This window comes from Homalodisca vitripennis, unplaced genomic scaffold (genome assembly GCF_021130785.1).
Source record: "Homalodisca vitripennis isolate AUS2020 unplaced genomic scaffold, UT_GWSS_2.1 ScUCBcl_1894;HRSCAF=6086, whole genome shotgun sequence".
In the NCBI taxonomy this organism is placed as follows: Eukaryota; Metazoa; Arthropoda; class Insecta; order Hemiptera; family Cicadellidae; genus Homalodisca; species Homalodisca vitripennis.
In genome coordinates, this window is record NW_025778006.1 from 23,783 (window position 1) to 48,605 (window position 24,823).

Below are 24,823 nucleotides of genomic sequence, written 5' to 3' on the forward strand. Positions count from 1 at the left end.
ATAAACTTACTCTTGTTTGTCTTACATTTTGAACATTTTGCATCAATTCTATACAACCCGTTTTGAGTTTGAACGATTTTTTGAATCTATATTTTTCGTTTTTTTCTTGCATTTGTGGCAGTGAATCAAATCATCTTCCATTTACATGTCAAAGTTTCCAAGTTTATTTAACTCATCTAATATATTAGATTTTGCTTCGCCTTTATAGCCATAAGGTACTGTATCGATCTTATTTTCTAGAACGATTCTCTTATCATCTTTAGCGTTCAGTGCCAGCTTGTTTATGGTAACTGTGTACAATTCATGTTTATAGCTTTTTATTACAGTCATCTCCCTAAATTCTTCTTTATCTTCGAACAAACATCTCTTCAAGTTTTCGATATTTATTGTTTTATTTACAACGCTTCTCTTAATTCCTTTACACCTAACTGGATTTTTGTCTAGATATTTGTACGAGTACATCTTTGATCTTAAACCACAAAATTCTTCTAATATCTCGCTATTTAGTTCGTCTTTGAATTTCCCTATTACCTTCTTATTTTTAGTAGTGAAACATTCATGATCTTTTGGATAATCGCTCGTATCAAAGTCCTCTATATTTTCTTTAATAATTTTAAAAGGATCTCGTTTCAATTCTAGGAAATAACTGTCTGTATCCATGTAAACACAGATTCAAATCTGGATCAAACTTCTTTAATTTGTTGTAATAAAACTCGTACATTAGCAATTTTGAGAGGTCGAGAACTGAAAATCCTATGTAAATCGGTTTGTTAAATTTAACCTTTTGTTTGTACATGTGACTCGCTATACAGTTGTCGTCAAAGATATTGAAACATTTGAAATTCGTTTTCTTAGCTTGTTTCATTGAAAATTCTTCGTTTCCTAGTTTAATATCACATCTATTTCTTACATTTTCCATCGATTTTCCAAAAACCGAGTTGTTCATAAGCTTATAAAAGTCCTTCTCAAAGTCACTTATAGCCTTGGTTCTCATACTAGTATTAAAATCGATATATTCTTTCATGAAAGGTTTCTGATCAAACGCAATAACCCTATTCACATGTTTTAAAATCATACCTTGTTCTAGATAGAATTTCAAATTTCTAGAATGAACAACATATTCTGTTTTGTTTAAAAGAGTTGTGCAAAGTTTGTTGTTATAATGTTTCTGGAGCAAGAGGTAAATCTTTGTGATGTTCATGCAAATTTGTTGGATATTCAAGATCAACTTCTAAAATATATCCATAATCTTCGTCGCCAGTGAGTTTCCAAAATTGTTTCTTTCCATTCTGCTGTTGTATACGTTTTAGGATCCATCCACTTGATTTCGTTATATGGTAAAATTTTGCATAAGTCCATACCCATAAAGGTTGTTTGCATCGAACGTACAACAGATAGTTTTCGGGCTTTGTCTTATCAAAATCTTTCAAATATTTGTTATTTGCTTTCACATATCGTTTAATACATTGAGAAATGCCTCCGCGAATACCTTTTTCGATCATCAAATACATATTATAATCACTAATTAATTGTAATTCTATATTCGTTAATTTTAACATAGCATCCCATGCAAGACTGGGAGCTGTTAGATAGTGTGCTGGATCAAGTTTATAGCAATTCAAACAAATATTCCTAAAATTTTCAAAGATATCAGCGAGCAATAGAACATCTTGAATGTTATAGAGATCGGAGTAATTTCCTAGATTTTTTACTTTTAATTTGTTCCATACATTTAAGTAGTGTTGAAAATCTTTCTCAGATATGCTCTCATCTGTCAAAAGTGAATAGAAATCTTGAATTCTCAATTCTTCTGTGTAATCAAGTTTTTCAATACTGTCGATAAATTCATAGGGAAAATATTCCTTTTCCAGATAGAATTTTAAAGATTTCTTCTTCGTCATTTGGTTGTCTATCTAGAATTGCGTTCAGACCATCTTGTATAAAATGATTTGTATGTTTGAAATCATCTTTTTTGAGGTTTTTTAGCTAACTTTTCTATAGACGATGCCATAAATCTGAACGTATCTACGAAAGAAAACTTGATGAACTTTCTTGGTTTATCATCTTCAAACTCATACCCATATCCTGAATTTACTGAATAATTTATATATTTCTCATCGGTGTTTGCGATCAAATCAACATTACCATACTGTTTTGCCAACTCTTTTACGTACAAATGAGTATCATAACATGACATATTGTGACAGAAAACTGGAATATTCTGAGGAAATTTGAGATTCAAGTTACAAGATAAATGAGCTGAACCTCTAAATTTACCTGTTAAGACAATGATCTCGTACTTTTTTTCTTGTTTGATTATCAAAACCCTCACATTCACAAATATGGCAAAGATTTGAATTTTGATATGCAATTTCTTCTTCTTCGGTCAATTTCATAGGTATTTTATTCTTAGAATTATACTTTTTAGCTATGTATTTCGATAATTTATTAAGTTCTTCAAACAATTTTGCAGGAACATTTGGCAAATCTTCTTCATTTTTTGCTCGATAACATATCGGCTTGTACATACGATTGGTCACATTAGACACTAAGTATAGAGTAAAACCATATGGAATGTGCTTCTGAATCTTGGTTGTGATCGATTTTTGCGGATTGTTTTTTGCATGTGGGAATCTTCTCTAATATGCTTTCAAAATCCATATAAATAACGTACGGATGGCTAAACTTCTTTTGATAATTAGTGAATTTAGTTGTTTTGACCAGGAAACGGCATAACTGGTTTACAAACTTCATGTTGCTTACAAATTTCTAAATGGTCTGTTAAATCTCCAGATTTGTAGAAATGGCTTAAACATCTTCTGCATAGAAATTTTTTATTTTTACACTTAGATAACTGAGAAAATACAAGTTTGTTTAAATCTGTTATCAAAACATAATTGAGATTTTTCATCTTGTTTTACATACAATAAATTAGATTTCTAATTTGGCGTCATAAACTTCTGAAATTTGCAACGGAACAATATTGAGTTTTTCATCAAAACTATAGACATTTACAGACATTTTCGGATAATTATACTTTGCTTTACTGCTTCGTTTTTTCAAATAATTGTATATCTTTTAAAGACATAGGATAGTCGAACCCAGAAAATATCTCGTCATTTACAAATTTTTCATATTGTTTTTGATCTTTCGCAGTCTCTTTCGGGTTTTTCAATAGCACATCGGATAGAATAAATAAAGCAATAATCATCTTTATTTTTGATATTTATACAAGCTTTCTTATCTTTGATTTTTCTTTGGTAAATCGATATATGATCCTGCGTTCATAAATTCGTGTTTATTAAGGCTCAAAATCAGTTGTTTACAGCGTTTTAATGTCCATCCAGAACCTCGATTTGGATGATTTGTCTGTTCTCGATGTGTTAATTTATTAAATTGCTTAGTAATAAAGTCGTTTATGTAATAACTCTCAAACATAACTTCCACTTTCTCAAGTGTTTTCCTGTCCGAGATTTTCTCACGATAATATGAAAGACCAAAGTTTGAAATGAGTGTACTAAATAAATTAAGTAAACTCAAAGCATGTTGTAAAATCCCAGCAGAAGGCAAACAATAGGGCCTACTTCCGGTACTGATAATAAAGCGATAAGATTATATTTATTTCCCAGCAACTATACTACCGCACCATCAGTTAACTTACCTTTTTAAATCTTGGTTAAGAGGATATAACTAATGTAAGCTTTATTACTATTATAGAGAGAAGTAATATATAACTTGTACTTACTAATATTGTAGCATGTTGTAGCTCTGAAAATAACATACTGAATTGCAGACATTTATGAAACATAGGGATAACGGACAAAAATATATGGTATTCACCAGTATAATATAACTTTACCCAACTTTAACTGACTACAACCCCATCCTGGAACCAAAATATAATATGAACTGATTTTGCTAGTGGTTTTAAAATTATATCGAATGAATAAAAGTTATAATTTTGATCAATATTAATCTAAAATAAAGTTTTATTGGCCTAATAGATACGATTAAATATACTTCAATGAGAGCTATAATTTTGAATGTTTTCAATCAAACAGAATAGTATGAAAATACAATATTGTGGCTTGATATTGCCGTTAAAACATACCTCCCAATTTATATGTGAAATTACTCCTGTAAATGGTATTAACTGTTATAAATCATTAAAGATCGATTTTGTAAACACGGAAACTCTAAAATAATCTAGTATGGTTTGAATTAAAGAGACCTTATTGGCTGCTAATGTAATAAACGTATCATCAATGTATAAATTAATAAATAGTAATAAATGTATCACTAGTTAATTAGTAAAACTAGAAAACCAGCCATCTATTATCCAATATCTATTATAATAAGATGATGATTACTGTTGTAATAAGATTAAATTATATAAAATTTAGTGTTTCTAAATAATTAAATGTTATTTATTGCTAGATATATATACAACCGTCTACATTCTACGTGAATTTTGTGCAAGCGAATATATGAAGTTAGGTGTTGATTGTAAATGGGAATATTTAAAAATACCTTTCCTTGTCATTTCACTATTATACCTTAATGTATGTTTTCCTTGTTAGGGATACCTTTGTTATTTGTGTGCTTATTTATATATTCGTGTATCCGACCTTTAATCGTAAAGTGGATCTATTTTTTTTATATAACGGAGCTATTTTTGGATATCGCATAAGCAAGTTATGATCCAGCTGGACGACCATCCCCAAAATTTTTCGCCGTATATTACGCACCTTAGCTTTGCGGGAACATGGGCAATGTCACACACTAATTTAAAATATACTACCTCATTACTAAAAATACTACAATACTTCGCCACACGACACGTCAAAATCCTATCATATTCCAATTAATTCCTAATTTAAGAATATGTGAATATTTGTAAATACGCGCATGTGTATTCCGAGCACTTTCCACATAAATTAATCCTTACCAAATTCTCCACCCTGACAATGGCCATTGGATAACTGAAAGCTATACATACCATGTGAAGAAACAGTGTTGTCACTGCAATTGCAAATGAAGTCATCAGATCAAGAACGGCAACATCTAAAGAAGAGACGTACCCACAGTGTAAGCACCAAAACACATTACCTCAAAAAACTCTCGTCTCTGGAAGAAGACACTATCTTCACTAGAAGTATCGCTAAAACCCACAGGACTGTATACGCACATCGACTGCAAGCAGAACAAAGACAACCTATAAGGTCGCCAAAAACCAGGCGTGTAAACCACTCTCTCCGCACGGAATCCACATGCAATTTTATTTTTCAGGATGACCAGAATTCAATCCTAATCCCTCACATACACTACACATCACATAACAACTTTCTGATTGTATCGAACTCTTTCCTGTTCGGGGGGGTGGGTGTGTGACATTTTCCCGTTGTTTTAGAATTTATACAAAATATTAACGGTAGGTGCGATCGCCTATTCGGTCATTACTTGAAGGGTGACTAGTACAAGAGTGGACCAACAGTTGGATTTTTGTTCCATCATTATTATCAATACGTAATTGGTCCTCCTGTCGTCACCCGCTCTTCGATTGGTGGAGAGCACCCAAAATTTTTGGATATTCCAAATTGAAATTTTTATTAACTATATGTTTCTTCCTTCCCACTTCCTCTCCATTTTTTTCCTTTAGGGGGTGAGATTGTGGTGACTGCCCACCACATTTATCAGACCGCCGAATCAACGATTAGAACCGGTCTTTCTGATAAGCCGCGTGCGGATGGAGGACCGGTGGTCTGATAAGGAGGAGTCTAGATTGAGTCAGGGACCAGTGAGGACGTCTGATCGGCGAGTGGCGGTGACGGAAATATTACCTGTCGCAAGTCTTATTTTTATTATTTATTTTAAGAATTGTGTGTCACACTATGGATTGATTTAATAATCAGGGGGGGGGTTAGGTGCCGGAAAATTATAGGGGGGTCATTGTAAATTATAAATTGTTAGTATGTTGGGACGGGTTTGGTCGTGATGGGAGGTCGCGTGTCGGTGTGTGTAAATTGGTGTCGGTAAGTGTAAATTATATTTGGCGTTATTAAATTGTTTTACGATTTTACTTTTACTGTTTGGTGCTTAAATTATAACTTAAAATTCTTATCAAAGCTGGCAGGAGAATATTGTGTAATTACGATTATGGTCGCTCCACGGTCTTCATCGTGCAGGCGGGTACAAGCCTAGTCCTGCACGGTGACACGTTGCTTCCAAGAAACCCATACAAATCGTCACAGATTTCGTCTGCTTTTATAGTAAAGTACATTGGGCAAGTTTGTGTTTCACCGTTCACTAAAGTACGTTCGTATTCGCATTCTAAAGAGAGATAGCCCTTCATATTTTTAACGGTTTCTTGAAATTTTTCGATTAAACTTTTAATTTCTGGACGCAAAATAGAAAGATATTTGTAAATTGACATGAAATTTTCATTTAAATTCGTTAAAATGTATTGCTTGAAAAGACCATGGATAGAGGATAAAACTTCGACATCAATGATATTTTCTGGTTTCTCATTAAGCGTTTTGTCAATTTCTTCGATCATTTCAGACTTAGTTTTATCGTTTGTTTCAATGGACAATTTCTCAGCGATTGATTGAATTTTTTCATCTTTAAATAGATTGAGATCTTTTTTACTTTCCTTAAAATTTTTCTTTAGTTTCACGCAATTTTTCTATATTGTACATCTTCTCGTGACCATCGATTTGATTATCTTTAGCCCAAGTCCTCAAATAATTCAATTCTTTATTATAAATTTCTTTGTTTTTTAGATGATTTTTCGAATTGTAATGTCGAGTAAAGTGATGTTCGAAAATGTCTTTTTTTGCAGTACGGGCAGGATATCTTTTTCCTCTCCATTTAAATAGGGAAAATTTGAATGTGCCAAGTTTTACTATTTAGTAAAATATCTTTTTATTAAGCTGAAAAATAGCAATAATTCAGTAGATTTCTAAGGATTTTTATCAAAATTTGATAAAAATCAGCACAATTTATGGTTGAACAGCCTTTGATTCTTCTATTTAAAGAAGAAAAATTTGTTTAACTAACACTTTGAAAAGTGGAGAATTTTACTAGAATTTTACACAAATCAGCACAAATTGTAGTAAAACAGCTGTAGATTCTTCTATTTATTATAGAAAAATCTGTAAACTAAGACTTAAAATTATTGAAAAAATAGTATAGTTTATAGTAATAAAAGTACTTTTATTACTATATTGGTTTGTAGGGGGTAATTTAAATTCTATAATACTATTTTTTCAATATTTTTTTCTTTAACTTTTCCAAGATTTTTCATTAAGATTTAAATATATTTACAACAGAATTTTCGAGAAATATCGTTCACATTATCAACTTTAAAGCTAAAAATTCGCAATAATTAGAGAAATTCAGTAGATTTTCAGGATTTTTTAAAAAACTCTAGTATGTATGCACCTTAAGAGCTGTGGTTTTGACCCTAAAAACACGTTTTTAGGGTCAAAACCCCGGTTTTTTTGTGTATTTTGGAAGTATAGTTTTGATTTTTCACCTTAAAAGTGTAGAAGTATTAATTTTTTTTCTATGTAAATGGCGCTGTTACAAGAGTTGAATAAGGTTGGTGATTTAAAGTTCAAAGAATACAAGAGATTAATAGAATTAGAAGAAAATAAGAAATACAAAATTTTGAATCTGGAGAAAATGAAAGATAAATTCGGGTTTACAATAATTGCAGAGTTGGAAGATTGTAAAGTACACTTGCCGAACAGATTTTTGACTGTTTTGGATGAAAAAAAGATTAAAGAATTGAATAAAAATGAAAAATTACACTTGGTTGTTACTGGAAAGAAGACTATTAAAGATAAAGACTGTGTTACAATTAAACTTTGTAGAATAAAGATTTCGAAGATTTCTGGATTTTTTCATTAAAACAGCTTATAAATGTAGAAGCCTACAATGAACAGTAAAACAGCTATAGATTCGGTTATTTTCCATTCGTGGTTTCCTGTTAGATTTCTTAGATTTGTTTATGGTTCAATGGACAGTATTTTACATTGATTTTCTGACTGTCCCAAAAGTGCGCTAGAACCCTTACATTCATATCTACTTATATATATGTACTGAACGTTGTTATTTGACATGTTATATTATATAACTTTATATATGTTATATTATATAACTGTTATGTTATATAACTCTTGTAAAATCATACCACAAGTAGTTTTAAATTTCATTTTTTATTATTGATATATATATATGTACTGAACGTTGTTATTTGACATGTTATATTATATAACTTTATATATGTTATATTATATAACTGTTATGTTATATTACCTGTACTGGTAAAAACAAGCTGATTTGAACTGGTACAAATGTTTTCATGTTGCTTTTTTTGCTTCCATTTGGATTTTTCAGGTGGGAATTGTAAGTAGTTGTATCACATGTTTTCCTTTTTTTTCTTTAATCCTGAAGTTGGCAATTGACATTATAATGTCGATCCAAATCAGTTCTGTAGTGACGACGACATTATAATGTCGATCTGACACGCAAGTGTTCTGACAGTTCGTATAGTATGAAAAATCAACATTACCACCACTATTCATATACTATTTCAAACAGAAAAAATCGCTGATTCCAATGGTAAAATTTGTTTTGGCAACAGTGATGTCACAGTGACATCATCGAGCTTTCCAGAGATATCGTTTTCACCTAGCCATTTTGAAAATAGGACACATTTAGTGTAAAAGTTATATTTTTTGCTAATTTTTGAAAATTATAGTAACTAATTTAGGTACGTTCCACAACTTTTAAAAAATTAAAAATGAGAAAAATTATAGTTTTTACATTTTTTTTTAATTATTTATGCATATTTTTATACCATGATTATCTCCACTATCCTCTGAAAACAATAGTATATTACACATGTAGGTTTATAATATAAATTTATGTTTTACAACATTTTTAAGGTCCAGGTGCAAAACAATAAAAAATGGCCTGCCACCTGGAGGGAAAATGATCACCAGTTCTAGGGTTAAACATATTGGATATGATAAAAAAGATTCTTCCCAATTTTGTTTCCATGTTATTACGAGGAAACATGCTTTATTATTGTTGTATCACCAAACTAAATTGAAAATACTTCTGATCAATCTAACATGAGACAATTAACAGTTTAGAAAAAAATTCTAAAACTTATCTTTAAATGTTTGTTAAGTTTGTTATTTAGTCAGTCAAATTGCATAACATTGTACAAGAAAATATAATTTTTAAAGTAAGAATCTGTTTTAGTAATCACAGGTTTGTAGAAATAGTGAAAAAGAACATTAAAAAAATATAATTTTTATTTAATATTGTACTTAACTTTACCTTGAAACCGCTATGTTGAAATCTAAGGCTTTTGCAGCATACTTGTGTTTGTAAGACCTTTCAGTATTAGGAAAATATAAATATAAATAGTAAATATAAACACAAAGAGTTTTGATCACACTATATATGAGTCCGACAGTTTGCATGTCCCCGGCAGGCGGTGCGAGGAGACAAACGCACTACGGCAGCAGGCGGTGTCAGTGCTAGCACCGCTCACACTCTGGACGCCTGCACGGAATATCTGCACGATATCGCCTTGCGGACGTTGGAGAGAGAGCTATTGGTGATCCAGAAACTGAAGGACATCAAGTCTGCATCTACAGCTTGGTGCTCAACAACATCTACACTCTGGTCATCAACTACACAGACGCCACCTCTGTCTGCAGGTACATTGCTGAAAATCTAATGTATTTTATTACAATTCACTTTATTTAGTTGGCCCTTTTAGTGCCAACTCAATTTATGGAGGATTCCTTAATTCATTTTTTCCTGGCACAAAATATTTACTAAAGCTGAAATTCAGTTATTTTCTTATATAATATATATCTAACTTATTTAAAAAATATCTTAATTATTTTTTAAATTGAGAACAGCTGTTTTTTATCGTATTGAGTCTAACGTTGATGATTAAATTATTGTAAATAAAGATTTTTTATACCGTTTTAAGATCTTACAATTGTAAATATGCTATTCATAATAATTAAACATGAAACAGTGGCTAATAAACGCAAGTGTGTAGGTTCATCAGTGTTAAAAGTTTAAGATAAAAAGAATCAAGTAAAATGTTTTATCACAACTTTATTAATTGTTAGTAGACAAAATTTACTATTGATGAAATAATTCATCCGTTTCATACTTTGATCCTTTTGCGGTCAAAGTAAAGGAGTGCTTTAATAGCTATTTACACAATATTTGTAAGTTTTAGAATTATAATTAAATTAATGAATTATGAGGCCAGAAGACATGTTTGAAAATTGTGTTCTGTGCTATTTCCTTAAGGCATATTACTTTTATATATATGCTATTATTAATTTTATTGTTTTTATTACCAAAACAAATTAATCAATATTTACTTTAATTATTCTACTAATATTAGTGTTTTAGTTTGTCAATACTGATTAATAATTGTGTTTTTAATATATATTCAGAGTAAATTTTAAATCATGTAGCAGTATTTTAAGATTTGTAAAAAAATCCCACTTCATAGTGTATAAATAATCTATTATTTTAAGATACTGTATCTACTTTTAAGATAATTAGTTACAAACACTTCCATGTTTTATGTATAAGATTATATTCACCGATAGTTAAGCCTTGTCTTTGAAACTATACACAACAAACAATGTTTCAAACTCAGTGCGACCAAACGCAGGGTTAATACTCCCTGTTTTGACTATAACCCCATGTTGCAGTGATGCTGTCAACGAGAAGCTACTGCAGGAGTTAGTGTCTCACCTGGATGGAGAGTCTGCTGGAAAAGCCGGCTGGCAGGCAAGCCTTAGACCAGTTCTTTGAGAGTTCCACCAAACATGATCTTCTTCAGATCCTCTTATCTATCGCGAGCCCTCGGACTTGCAAGTCCTCCATGTACAGCACCAAAGTACTGCAGTTCTTCAATAAACTTTTCAACATCGGTAAGTTCGTTGTAATGAAAAAACTTTTAAGATAATTTTGTTGAGTAGGAGTTAAAGGTGCCCTGCTTATTATGGAACCATAAAGGTTTTCAAACTCTCGAAAAAATCAGGGTAACCAAGAATTAAAACATCTTAAAAGCATTGGTTTTTTGAATCTTATTTGTGATTCACTTTTTTTTAGAAGGTAAATCCTTATAGAAATGTAGAGAGTTTCATAAACTATGTCAAGCTCTAACTATTGATAAAGAGAGTCACTTCAATCCTTACATGAATGTATAAAATCATATCTCAATTACAATCCATTTATAAACCTTCCGAAATACGGTTTAGTTGATGACAGGTTTTCAGAAAATAAAAATAAAACTAAATCAATATTTTTTTAAATCCCACTAATATTATAAATTCGAAAGTATTTGGATACTTGGAGGTTTTGTCCTCGAATCACGCTGAAACTGCTATACGGATTGTGCTGAAATTTGGAACAGGTGTAGCTTTTTGGTCTGAATTAACATTTAGAATGCTTTTTACCACCCATAACACATTCATTTCACCAAATAAAGTCGAATTCAAATTGAAAAATTAGTTTGTTTACATTCGAATGTTATGATAAGAACGAAACGTATTTCGACAGCTGTTGACAGCTATAGTCCGACAACTTTCTGAAACATCTGTTTATATTTGAATTTTATCAATAATAAGTAAACAGTGCTTGATCGGTAGTGTAATGTAGATAGTAAATAAAACATTAATATATAAATTTTACTCCAGATTGCGCCAGTGACGAATTAAAATCATCTAAGGCATTAAATACTGTTATAAAACTAACCTTAATGAAGAAAGTTATGAATGTTTTCACATAAGTTACTTTAAACTGGTGGACTTCCTTGACATTATGATGTTACATTTTAACAATGGCTAATGGAAAAACAGAGAAATGAATACTAACATGCCTCAAACAATTCATTCTTTCCCTGGCTACAGTCCAAAAAACAAGTGTAACGCAAAACTTTAATAACGATTATTTTGGAAAGTAGCAAAACCTTAATAAGAATTTTCCCTCTTATACCGAAAGTACATAGTAAGTAGGTAGGACTCTTCCCTAGGTCGTAATTAGGCTTTTAAGTCCTACTTATGTGTGTATTTTCTTCATCAGGACAAGGTAAACTCAACTATGTCAACACCATTTTGACCAAAGTAGATTTCCAAGAACTAGATAATCAAACATATATAAAATTTGATCGAGGCAATATGGTAAGCTAAACTGTGACATAGTAGGTAAGTGAATTTAAATGGTCTTAAGTAGGCACTATTTAACCGAAGTAGGCATCTCGGTCCTACGTAAGTATATATATATATATATATATATATTTCTTCTTCGTCAGAACAACAAGGCAAACTCTACTACAGTACTGGAAATATCTTATACCTGAAATATATGAAAAGGACTGGAAATATACGCTTTTTGACCGAAGTAAGTTTCCGAGACGTTATGTATATAATTAATTAGAACCAGAAATGCTCCTACACGTGCCAAACATGATAATATCTACCTGATGTATGCCTACTTTACGTTTTAAAATTTTTATAGGACACCCATTGTACGGGGCAGAAGTTAAAAATTAATAATCGGAGGACCAATTATGAAAATAAAAAATAAAACAATGTGCAGAATGGCGGGAAAGTGGGCAGGTAACAAGAGGTGAGAGGAGAATACAACACAAGTGATGGAGTTTTAACAGTACCTTGGAAAACTCGCTGTGTGTAGAGATCCACAGGGGGAAGCAGCAACGACAGGAGGAGTGCTTAGGCGCGACGTAATTGGCGCGTAGCGAACGGGCGTCACCGCTGGCGGCCCGCGGTAGCTTGGGTTTTAGATAGAAACGACGAATAATCCGCACTGGACACTGTCTTCTCCACTAATACCCTGAAATTACCTCCAAAGGAGTGTGGGAGGAGGATGGTAATGCACATTAAAGAAAAACACTTGAAAACAAAGTCAATACGAAAGGGTCGAGCACAAAGAGTGACCCACGAACTGTAGAGCTACATGGTCTCCGGCCGATGATTCCACTCAGAATGCCGGGAAGCGGCTCGCTCCAGGGGACGCTATCGCCCTGGTTGGTTAGAGGGGTATCTGCTATTCGCCGAACGGGCAGCAGTCGCAAAGCGGAAGAGCGCCCAGAATACTTCAAGGACAGGACCCTTTAAGATATCAGGGGGTGTGGCGCTGATTGGAACAGCGGACGACTGATTTGGGACCACGCTCCCTCTCTCTCTTATACCTAAATGCGTCTGGGCTAGATTATGCTTATCTATATTAAATTAAATATTGAACATACCGGCGGCTTTGAATCATCAGGATTCAACAAATCAAAGTGGCATGATCGAGAAAGAACATGAGAAATAAAGCTAAAGACTAACATCTTAAACTAGGTCTTAACTATCTATCCTAAAGTGTTGAGATAGACTTAAGCTATTGGTGACAAGAACGGCAGCAGGAACACTTTGACTGCCGGGCGTGTGAAGGTACCTTGGGGGGTCTTGAGTTCTACCACACGCACTACACTGTCACGTCCAGGGAAAAGCTTAGTTATTCTAGCGAGGGGCCAACACAGCGAGGGAGAGTCTTGTTGGACCAATACTAGATCGCCAACTTGTAAATTTCGGGAGGGCCGCTCCCACTTAAGTCTTTGCTGGAGGGAATGGAGGTACTCCCTGCTCCAGCGTTTCCACACTCGCTGGGAGAGAAAGCCTGCACTAGCTGCCAATGAGCCAGCCTGTTATCCGGCAAATCTGCAAGGTTGCGTTCGGGCACCGCCACTAGCGGCGCTCCAATCAGGAAGTGCCCCGGAGTGAGAGGTTGTAAATCGTTGGGGTCACTGGAGAGCGCAGTAAGCGGGCGGGAATTCAACATTGCTTCCACCTGGCAAGTGAGGGTGGTAAATTGGGCAAGAGTGGGAACATAGGTGCCCAGAACTCTTTTCAAGTGAAATTTGGCGCTCTTAATGGCGCTTTCCCAGAGGCCGCCATGGTGGGGAGCTGCAGGGGGGTTAAAATGAAAGTTAATTTTCTGGCCGAGGGAAAATTGGTGAATTTGGAGCTTGCCAGAGGAAGTGATTAGTTGCTGTAAAGAGTTTCTCGCACCAACAAAGTTTGTACCACAGTCACTATAGATGTCGGTACATAGGCCTCTACGTGAAACAAAACGTGTGAGTGCGGCTATAAATGCGTCCGTGGACAGATCAGTGGCGACTTCTATATGTACAGACTTAGTCACTAGGCACACAAAGAGACAGATGTAAGCTTTAGTGTGTCGGATAGAGCGGAGGTTGTGAATCTTGACGTTGAAGGGACCACCATAGTCAATGCCTGTCGACAAGAAAGGTCGAGCGGGAATTATGCGGGCTTTGGGTAGATCACCCATGAGAGGTAACAAAGGCTTGGGTCTTTGTTTAAAGCAAGGGAGGCATTGAAAAATGCGCGAGCGCACCACACTACGAGCAGAGAGAATCCAGACATGCTGGGCTAAAAGGGACATGGTTAATTGAACCCCTGAATGTAAGTTTTGTAGGTGAGTGTGGTCTATTAGTAAGTTAACAACATGGTGAGATTTAGGCAAAATACAGGGGTGGCGCACTTCTTCCGTCAAGTCAGCAAGCTTTAGTCGACCACCAACACGGAGGAGTCCTTCAGCATCAATGAAGGGAGCAAGGCGCTGTAGCTTGATGGAGCAGTTCTTGTTGTCTCGAAGGGCTGCCAGGTCATCAGGAAAAGATTCTCGTTGAACTAATTGGAAGAGGCGAAGTTGAGCAGCTCGCACCTCGACGACAGAAAGAGGACCCACATGATGTTCTTGCCGGCGGCTATGAGAGACGAACCGGAGGAGATACGCCAACACATGGAGCAGCTTGGTCCAGGAGGAGAAACGAGTGAGTAGATCCCAAGGAGGCTGGGAGGCTGCAACGAAGACGGACAGCGGAACGGGCTTCAACTCGTCCAAGGAAGAATCATCGAGCGGAGAAAAACTGGAAGTGGGCCAATCTGGAGGAGGTAGTTGCAGCCACAAGGGTCCGTGCCACCAAAGAGTGTGATGAACAAGTTCCGAAGGGAGGATCCCACGAGAAGCACAGTCTGCAGGGTTGTCAGCACTAGACACATGACGCCAAGAAGAGGGAGGAATGAGCTCTTGGATTTGAGCTACACGATTCGCTACATACGTTTTGAGGCGGTAAGGGAGAGTATGTATCCAGGACAGAGTCACAGTCGAATCACACCACAAAGTTGTAGAGTCAATACTTAATACACTGGAATACTGAGACTGTACATAATGAACTAAATTAGCCAGGAGGTGAGCCGCGCACAAACTCTAATCGCGGCAAAGTTACTCGTATTTAGCGGGGCAGCACGAGTTTTTGAAATTATTTGGGTCACACTCACTTCACTATCAGTGTTTATGCACCTTATATACACAACAGCGGCGTAACCGGTCTCGGATGCGTCCGAGAAACCATGTAGTTCACATGAGCTAGAGGGGGTGGCCATTATCGGCCGAGGGATCGACACTTCAACAATGTTTTTTTAAGTCGATCACAAAGTCTCGCCATTTTAGCGCGAGGTCCGGAGACAAGGGTTCATCCCAAGATACACCGGAAGTCCACAACACTTGCATGAAGCGCTTTGCTATCATTATGCAAGGGGACAAAAAACCGCACGGGTCGTAAATCCGAGCGATCAGACTTAGCACTTTCCGCTTAGTCGGGGCATCACATGTGAAGTTGAGGTTATATTTAAAACAGTCTGTCACAGGTGACCAATGGATACCTAAGATGGAGAACAGAGGGGTCCGACGAAGGTTGAAGAAACACAGGGGATTCTTGATGAGAGGCAGGCAATGGTTGAAGTAATTTTGGGCAATTAGAAACCCATTTCCTCAGTTCAAAGCCGCCTAAGCGGAGAAGCTCGATCAGCTGATGTTGAAGTTGGAGAGCTTCGTCTTCAGTGGACGCTCCGGCTATCAAATCGTCCACATAGCTATGGTGTTTCAGAATGTGAGCTGCCTGAGGGAAATTGGAACCTTCATCTTGTGTCAATTGTCGGAGAGTTTTTATGGCGAGGTAGGGTGAACAGTTCATACCATATGTCACCGTGGTCAGCTGGTAAGTAGAGAGCGGAAGGGAGGGGTTTTCACGCCAAAGGATGAGCTGAAACCTTTGGTCGTCTGGATGAATCTTAATTTGGCGGTACATCTGCCGGATGTCGCACGAAAAAACAAAATTTTTCAGCCGGAAGTGGAGAAGGATATCACAAATATTATTTTGTAACTTTGGACCGGTGAGAAGTACGTCGTTGAGGGATAGGCCTGAGCCGGTCTTGGCACTGGCGTCAAAAACAACACGAAGCTTGGTAGTGCTACTATACTCTTTCACTACCCCATGATGTGGGAGAAAATAATGCGGAGCAGATAAATCAGGATGGGGAAGACATTTCATGTGTCCGAGCGCCTCGTACTCGGGTCCATGAACTCGATATAGAGCGCCTTCGGGGGGAGTTATTTCTGGCGTGGATCCGCCTCTCCATAGACTCCAGGCGATGAGCGGCGGTTGACCTTGACGTTCCCAATTTAGTGTGGGCGAGGTTGTCAACAAAGGGAAGCTTGACTACATAGCGACCTTCCGAGTCACGTGTATGCGATGTCTCAAACAGTTTATCACACGCGATTTCTTCTTCCGATTTTTTACTACAGATCGGAAGTTTCTTCCTGTGTCCAAAATCGTTTGAAGGGAGGAGTGGAGGTCAGTATCTGTGGTCGAGAGGAGAGAGATGGCGAGATTAGAGGTTCTTTGCGCGGTAGAGAGACACGGCGCACTTCCAACAATCACATATCCAAAAATAGTGCCAAGAGCAGAAGGCATATTCGCCCCGAGAGAGTGTCGCTCATTGGTAAGCAGTTGAGGGAAGAGAGAGTTGCCGATGAGGACATCGATTGGACCAGGCTTGCCAAAGGTCGGGTCCGCGAGAACAAAAGATTTTGTTCGCATGAGTACTTCCGGGTTAAGTTCTACCCGCGGAAGTTCGAGAGAGATTTTTTCCAGTACATGGAAGGAATGGTTTTGGGCAATTAAGTGTCCCGATAATGTTTCAAGATTGAGATCTAGTGACCCTCTGGTGTTAGTCATGTTTTGGGCTAACCCAATGACAGTGAGGTTAGAAGGCTGGCGACGTGAGCCTAACAGCTGAGCAGCACGCTCAGAAACAAAGTCGGACATACTGCCAGAATCCAATAAGGCGCGGAAAATATATGACTGGCCATTGTGGGCAGTGAGTTTGACCAGTGCTGTACAGAGCAGCACGGTGCTTGTTTCAGTGAGAGAGGTGGAGCGCGCGGCACAAGTCAGTGTTGTGTTGACAGCTAGCGGGGGGGGGGGGTAGAGGCGCAGTGGCGGAAGAGCTAGGCCTATCGGCGCTGTTATTAAAGTGCAGAAGCGAATGGTGTTTCCTGTGGCAAGTCGAACATGTGTTCTTGGATCTGCACTCTTTAATCGGATGATTTCCCAAGCATGAAATGCACCGCTGGTTACCTTTAACGAGGTTGTACCGCTCATTAGGAGACTTGTCCTTAAACAGAGGACATTGGTAAATTTTGTGCCCAGATTTCCGGCAACAAAAACAAAGAGCTTCGTAGTTTGAATTAATTTTAGCGTCAGTAGCTAACAAATTCATTTGCTTGGGGGAGGCGAACTGAACACGCTTTTCAACCCTCGGTCTGGAAGAGGTAGACAGTATTTTCGTCTCAGAGTGGGGTGTGAAGGCTAGCGTCTTCAATCTGGGAGCATTCCAGATTTAAAAATGTTATAATCTCCGTGACCTTGGGGAGGGAATGCGGAGAGCGGCGCCAGGCTCTCTTTGGGACTCACGATACTGTTCCAATTTCTGGACAGTTTTGCTGTCAAGTTTGCGCAACAAGTGAGCTGACAATAGAGGATTATCAGAGGCGATATCACAGTCCAGGGCTTTCAAGGACTCTGAATGTTCATAAAATGTTGTTATGAACGCTCTAAGTTGTTTAGCATTGTTGCTAGCGACTGCGGGCATGTCAAGTATATAATTTAGATGGAGAGTAGTGAGGCGGCGTATGTTATGATATCTGTCCCGCAACAACTGATAAGCAATGAGGTAATTGGCGGGGGTGAGATTGAGCGACTTCACTAAGTTCAGAGGTTCGCCTTCCAATATGCTCAGTAAATACTGGAACTTAGCGACGTTAGAGAGTGAAGCACTGCGGTGTGTACTGTAGTGTCAAACAGGTTGATAAATGAAATCCATTTCATAGGAGAACCATCAAACGTCTGTAAGTTTAATTTAGGCAACTTGACTCCAGTTACCGTCGTGGGGAACAACGCGGGATGTGATGAGGACGCGGGAGTTGTGGGTTCAGTGACAAGATGAACCTCGATCAAGCTAGAAATAGCGACATATAGGTCGTTAACCTCATCCTGATCTTTGGAAAGAGTATCTTGATCCGCTGCTTCACTGTCACCTTCGATGACACGTTGAAGGTTAAGTTCAAAGTCCGCGCGTTTCTTCTTTAGTTCCGCGAACACTGTGTTTAATTGTCTGATTTGAACTGGTGTCAAAGGTGGAGCGCTGGTAGTGATTTTCGTGACGGTTTCGTTAAGAGAAGCAAAACGAGATTTGATAAGATCTGTTGATTTACGATAAGTTTCGTATTTGAATTCCTTGGGAGCCATTGTGATATCGAAAGGGGCAAAGCAGTTTTACAAATGAGAATTACCAAAGGTTTCCCGATAGTGCCACAAAACAATAAAATGAGACAATTAACAAAGATAATTTAAAAAACAATGGAGGGATACCGTAATGTAAAACAAATCAATGTAAGCGAAAGGGGGGAACAAGTTAAGTTGAGATAAGACAAAATTAGATTACATTAAGTGCCGGTATGTCCACCTAAGCTACCTTAATAGCTAATCTAAGTACCAATGTTATGTAACCCTAAGGCGAGAAAATATTTTAAATGGAGCAATTATTAGTAAAAATAATATAAGAGAGACAGTGATAATTGTTATTAAACAATTAAGTAACCCGTGAGAGATATCCTAAGTTAATCAGGTTGATAAAGAGACACAATGTAGAGAACGGTGAATGAACCTTTTAAAATAAAATTGACAAAATACAATGGAGTGTAGAGAAATAAGTAGCTAATATGTAGGTTAGAGATAAGAAATGTTGCTTTCAATAATTTGGCAAGAGTACACCATAGAATTGACCTACAATCACCAATACTATCGATCAGAGAGTTAATCTAACACTTCTTAACATAATTTACGCTAGAACATGAAACAACAATGATATAATTGAAATGAAAAGGAGAGCAAATCAGTTCAAGTTAAATCTTAAATTGACATGAGAACTTAGAATGGCAATTAATTGGTTGCTTATTTAACAAGTAAATTACAATGGAACAAAGCGAAATGTTATTCAAATAGCAAATTGAATAGTGAGCAATATATTGCTTTAGAAACAATTACAAGGAACAATTAAATTTCCACTAGCACAAAGTTACGTTAATGGAATGGAGAATTATTGTGAGTTAATTAATACTATCAAAGAAAGAGTGGTCAATTAACTAAACCAGATATTGCCCTGTTGTTAACTAAATACATTACTAGTATATTACTAATGTGAGAGAGAGTATGGGTGGACTCGTGTCCGAGTCTCTATTCAGAGATATAAACAGAGTTCCGTTACGGCGAGAGAAATGCAGTATCAAAAACCGGTACAGCTGACTGCAGCGGAGGCCGTGCATTCAAGTATCGATCGGGCCATCAGCTGTTGAGGGGCGGTCGTAAAATTAGACTGCCTACGGACAATTACGTAATAGTTGTTGACGTCAACGATCCAGTTGCGCGAGAGAAGAAACAATGTTACCAGTACAACACGTTCGCAGCGCCACCATACAAGCCGGTAGCGTCGGTACGGCAGATTCAAAATGGCGTAACGACGCCTGTTACAATTAATTAATTACAACACAAATTACTGTAATCTACAGGACTGATTCACAATAATCCGGCCCGGAGGACCAAAAATGTACGGGGCAGAAGTTAAAAATTAATAATCGGAGGACCAATTATGAAAATAAAAATAAAACAATGTGCAGAATGGCGGGAAAGTGGGCAGGTAACAAGAGGTGAGAGGAGAATACAACACAAGTGATGGAGTTTTTAACAGTACCTTGGAAAACTCGCTGTGTGTAGAGATCCACAGGGGGAAGCAGCAACGACAGGAGTGCTTAGGCGCGACGTAATTGGCGCGTAGCGAACGGGCGTCACCGCTGGCGGCCGCGGTAGAACGACGAATAATCCGCACTGGACACTGTCTTCTCCACTAATACCCTGAAATTACCTCCAAAGGAGTGTGGGAGGAGGATGGTAATGCACATTAAGGGGAGGCGGGGTGGTACCCCAGAAAAATATTTTTTTCACATTTTTTTTTTATTTTTTTAAAATGTTAAGCGGCTTTTTCTGCACACAATGATATATAATACATGTATATTTGAAAATTGTAAACCTACAGAAAAAAAGTTTTAAAATATGCTTACATCATGTTTCAGGAAGAAATTTGTGACAGCGCTTGCGTTTATTCACACATGTACTATTATACATATGACCTTTTATTTTTGTGTGCTATAATTTGCTTTTGTTGTGTTGGCAGGCCTGAACTAACTTCTATTTCATCAGCTTTGAGTTCTGCTTCTGACTTTATACTGTTTGTTTATTGTTTTGCTTAGTGTTTTGGTGCTTTGTGAAGTGATATAGTGAGTGTTAGTTAGTAATTTATATTTATTATTGCTAACAAGATTGTTTATGTATAAATATGCCTCGTGTTAAAAGTAGTTATGCTAAACCCCGTAAAGGAGTTGGTGGTAGGAAAAGAAAAACCAGCCAGTCCTAACCCTAATGAGATGTCAAAAGATGAGTCTACCCCTAGGCCTGAAATGTCAACACAATCTCAGTCAAGCTCTTCAAAGAAAATAAACATAGATAAGTATGAGATGTTTAATTGTGATGAAAACTATGACAATGAAATTATTAACATGCAAATTTTATCAGATCAACTTTTTAGTTCATCACTTTGTAAAAATTGCAAGAAAAGTGGTTTACAAGTGCGTGCTGCTCAACATTTTGGCCTGGCTTTTGAGATGGAGATTTATTGTTGCCATTGTAAATATGTACATAAATTTAATAGTTCTAGGAATATTAATTTAGAAAAAAAGACTCTATTTGATGTAAATATTAGACTAGTGTATGGACTGAGGTCTATCGGGAAAGGTATGGCTGCAGGCAAAATGTTATGTGGCGTAATGAATCTTCCGCAACCTCCAACAAAACCGTTTCGATATAATAAATTTTTAAAAGACAAGGCTAAACAGGTAATGGATGAATCCATGAAAACTGCTGTGGATGAGGCTGTTGAGGAAAATAAAACCTTAGGTAAAGAACGAACGCGACTTAAAAGTAGGTATTGATGGCACTTGGCAACGGCGTGGCTTTAGCTCTCTAAACGGAATTGTTACTTGTACAAGTGTTGACACAGGAAAAGTTATGGACATAGAAGTGTTATCTAAATTTTGTAATTGTTTGGACAAACAACAACATGAGGCTATTTGTTCGGCAAATTATCAAGGCTCGAGCGGAGGTATGGAGTCAGCTGGAGCCTTAGCTATTTTTCACCGATCAGTAAATAAGTATAATGTTAGGTACTTAGAGTATTTAGGTGATGGAGATACAAAATAGTTTCAAAACTATTGCAGACAGTAAACCTTATGGTGAAGTGGAAATACAGAAACTGGAGTGTATAGGCCATATTCAAAAGAGAATGGGGTCTAGGCTAAGGAAACTAAAAAGAGACTCAAAAGGCGTAACACTTTCTGATGGCGGCAAACTAGGTGGAAAGAATAGACTAACAGATGGCATAATTGATCAATTGCAAACCTATTATGGAAATGCTATTAGGAAAAATACTGATAACCTACAGAACATGAAGGCAGCGGTTTGGGCCATATATTTTTCATAAACTTTCGACGGACGACAATCCTCAGCATGGCCTTTGCCCGTCAGGAGAAAATACATGGTGTAAATACAACAAGGCAAAGCACACTAAAGAGCCATATTCTCATAAGAACAGCATTCCTTCAGCTATAATGTTAGCCTTGAAACCAATCTTTCAGGCTTTAGCAAATCCTGACCTTCTTCGAAAATGTTTACACGGTAAGACGCAGAAATGTCAATGAAAGCATCAATAATGTCATCTGGTCTAGAGTGCCAAAAAAAGATTTTGTGACATTGAACACACTTGAGTTTGGTGCTTATGATGCTATTTCTACTTTTAATGATGGCAACATAGCAAAATGCAAAATGCTTAGAGCAGTAGGCATTGAACCTTGCAAGAGGACAATTGACGCAATGAAAAGTTTTGACTACGAGCGAGTGCGACGAGCAAATTGTGCGATAAGTGACTTTCAAAGACAAGCAAGGAGACAAACCAGGAATTTAAAAAGAAGGATTGAGGAGGATTTTGAAGAGGAGCCTGCATATGATCCAGGAATGCACTAATGCTACGGTAAATAAATTGCATGTTTTTTTCTATAATTTTGTTATTGTTTACTCTATTTGTGGCTGGGTATAAGTTCTATTTCATAATTTTCTCTGTTATTTCTCTTATAAATGTATTCTAAACTCAAAAATGTTTGAAATAATATAGCCTAATTAATTTTTTTTGTATTATCTTTCACTCCGTTATGACTATAGGCCTAACCCGCATCGCGTTACTTTTGATATACAAATTTTCCAATATAGATAATTCTAAATATTAAAAGCATATATAGCCTATTCTATTAATATAAAGATCACATTTAATTATAAAAACCAATTACATATCATATATAGGTAAAAATATTATATAACATAGCTAAATAGGTCATTATATTCGTTTTTTGCGATTTCCCGCAAATTTACTTTTTTACAGTTTTTGCACACAAAGGTACACGTTTCTCAGAAACTACTTGGACAATCAACTTGAAACTTTTACACACATTTATATAGGTATTTTGGCACCTACTGAGTTTTTTTGAGATGCCTCCTATTATAATTAGGTACCTAAAAAAAAATATTCTAAATTCCAAGTTTGATATTTCAATATGGGTTTGAAAAAAAAAATCATAAAAAATTTATTTTTTAAGATACAAGCACCAAAAAAACTCAGTAGTTGCTTAAATACCTATATATGTTGTATAAAAAAATTTAGGTTGATTGGTCCATTAGTTTCTGAGATAATGGTACCTATGTTTAACATTACAAAGATAGGGGTACCGCCTCCCCTTAAAGAAAAAACACTTGAAAACAAAGTCAATACGAAAGGGTCGAGCACAAAGAGTGACCCACGAACTGTAGAGCTACATGGTCTCCGGCCGATGATTCCACTCAGAATGCCGGGAAGCGGCTCGCTCCAGGGGACGCTATCGCCCTGGTTGGTTAGAGGGGTATCTGCTATTCGCCGAACGGGCAGCAGTCGCAAAGCGGAAGAGCGCCCAGAATACTTCAAGGACAGGACCCTTTAAGATATCAGGGGGTGTGGCGCTGATTGGAACAGCGGACGACTGATTTGGGACCACGCTCCCTCTCTCTCTTATACCTAAATGCGTCTGGGCTAGATTATGCTTATCTATATTAAATTAAATATTGAACACCCATCATATTACATCATAATTGCTTTTACTAAGTAATATAAGGACTTTGGTTCTAAGATTGCGTGCGAAGCCGCGGGTAACAGCTAGTTAAGTAATAAAATGCTGGTAAGTCCTCTTTTGACAGCTCAGGAATCCCATGTATAATTTAAGCCTAAAGCCCTGAAGAAAATTGGCATCTCGTTTCAAACATTTAGAGGTTTTAAAACAGATTATTTCTGGCCTAAGTTAAATTGATTATCTGTTGCATAAAAGAAGAAATAACATACAACAAAAACATTTTTAAAGCTCAACCGGTACTGGCGACCGCCTTTTACATGTAGACAACACTGTATACGTGAGCGCATACTTAACGCTTTCATTTGGCAAAAGGAGGTGGTTTGGATTATAAATTAATGGTATGCGTACACATGAATTTTTGTAAATGCAGTTATTTTAAACAAAATAATAGTTACAATCAACATCTAAACATTACCAGGGGAGACTGAATAAAACTATATAAACAGACAAAATTCAATAATTTGATAGAACAAAAACCATGTCATGTAGTGTTTGAGTAACTTTTAATTTGTTTGAATATAAAAAAAGTTCAAAGGTTTCATAAAGCGATTCGATCCATTGCAAAATGTTTGGATTATAACTTTTTAGATTGTAGTTTATAATAAGGGCAATATACTTTGCCTACGGTGAGTCATGCATTCATGGTTCACACAATTTTAAGCGATTTGGATACTATTACTAACCACTTTAATTGATGCCTGACTACACTATATTATTGTGCTTTGTTTTTAAGATTACTTTTCATGTGAGAAACATATTGGTTTCTACTTTGGAGAAAGTGCCCCAGTGTATTGGTTTACAGATACTCTTCATAGTTTAGATGTTTTCCTAAAATGAAACGTTATGATGTGGGGTTGATTCACATATTTAAGCTCGGTTTAAGACCTAATTTTTCATATGTTGTATGTTTGAGCTTCTGCTCTAGTGTAGACTCTAGAATTTTTTCTGGTTACTAATCATTGACGTTAAGGAATAAGTGGAAACCTTACAAATAATTGAAAATCTAACCTTTACT

The 24,823-nt window shown here is 36.4% G+C and overlaps 1 pseudogene; it reads left to right on the plus strand.

The window, feature by feature from the left end:
• LOC124371714 overlaps positions 1-24,823 on the plus strand; it is an 85,647-nt pseudogene that overhangs the window by 21,600 nt on the left and 39,224 nt on the right.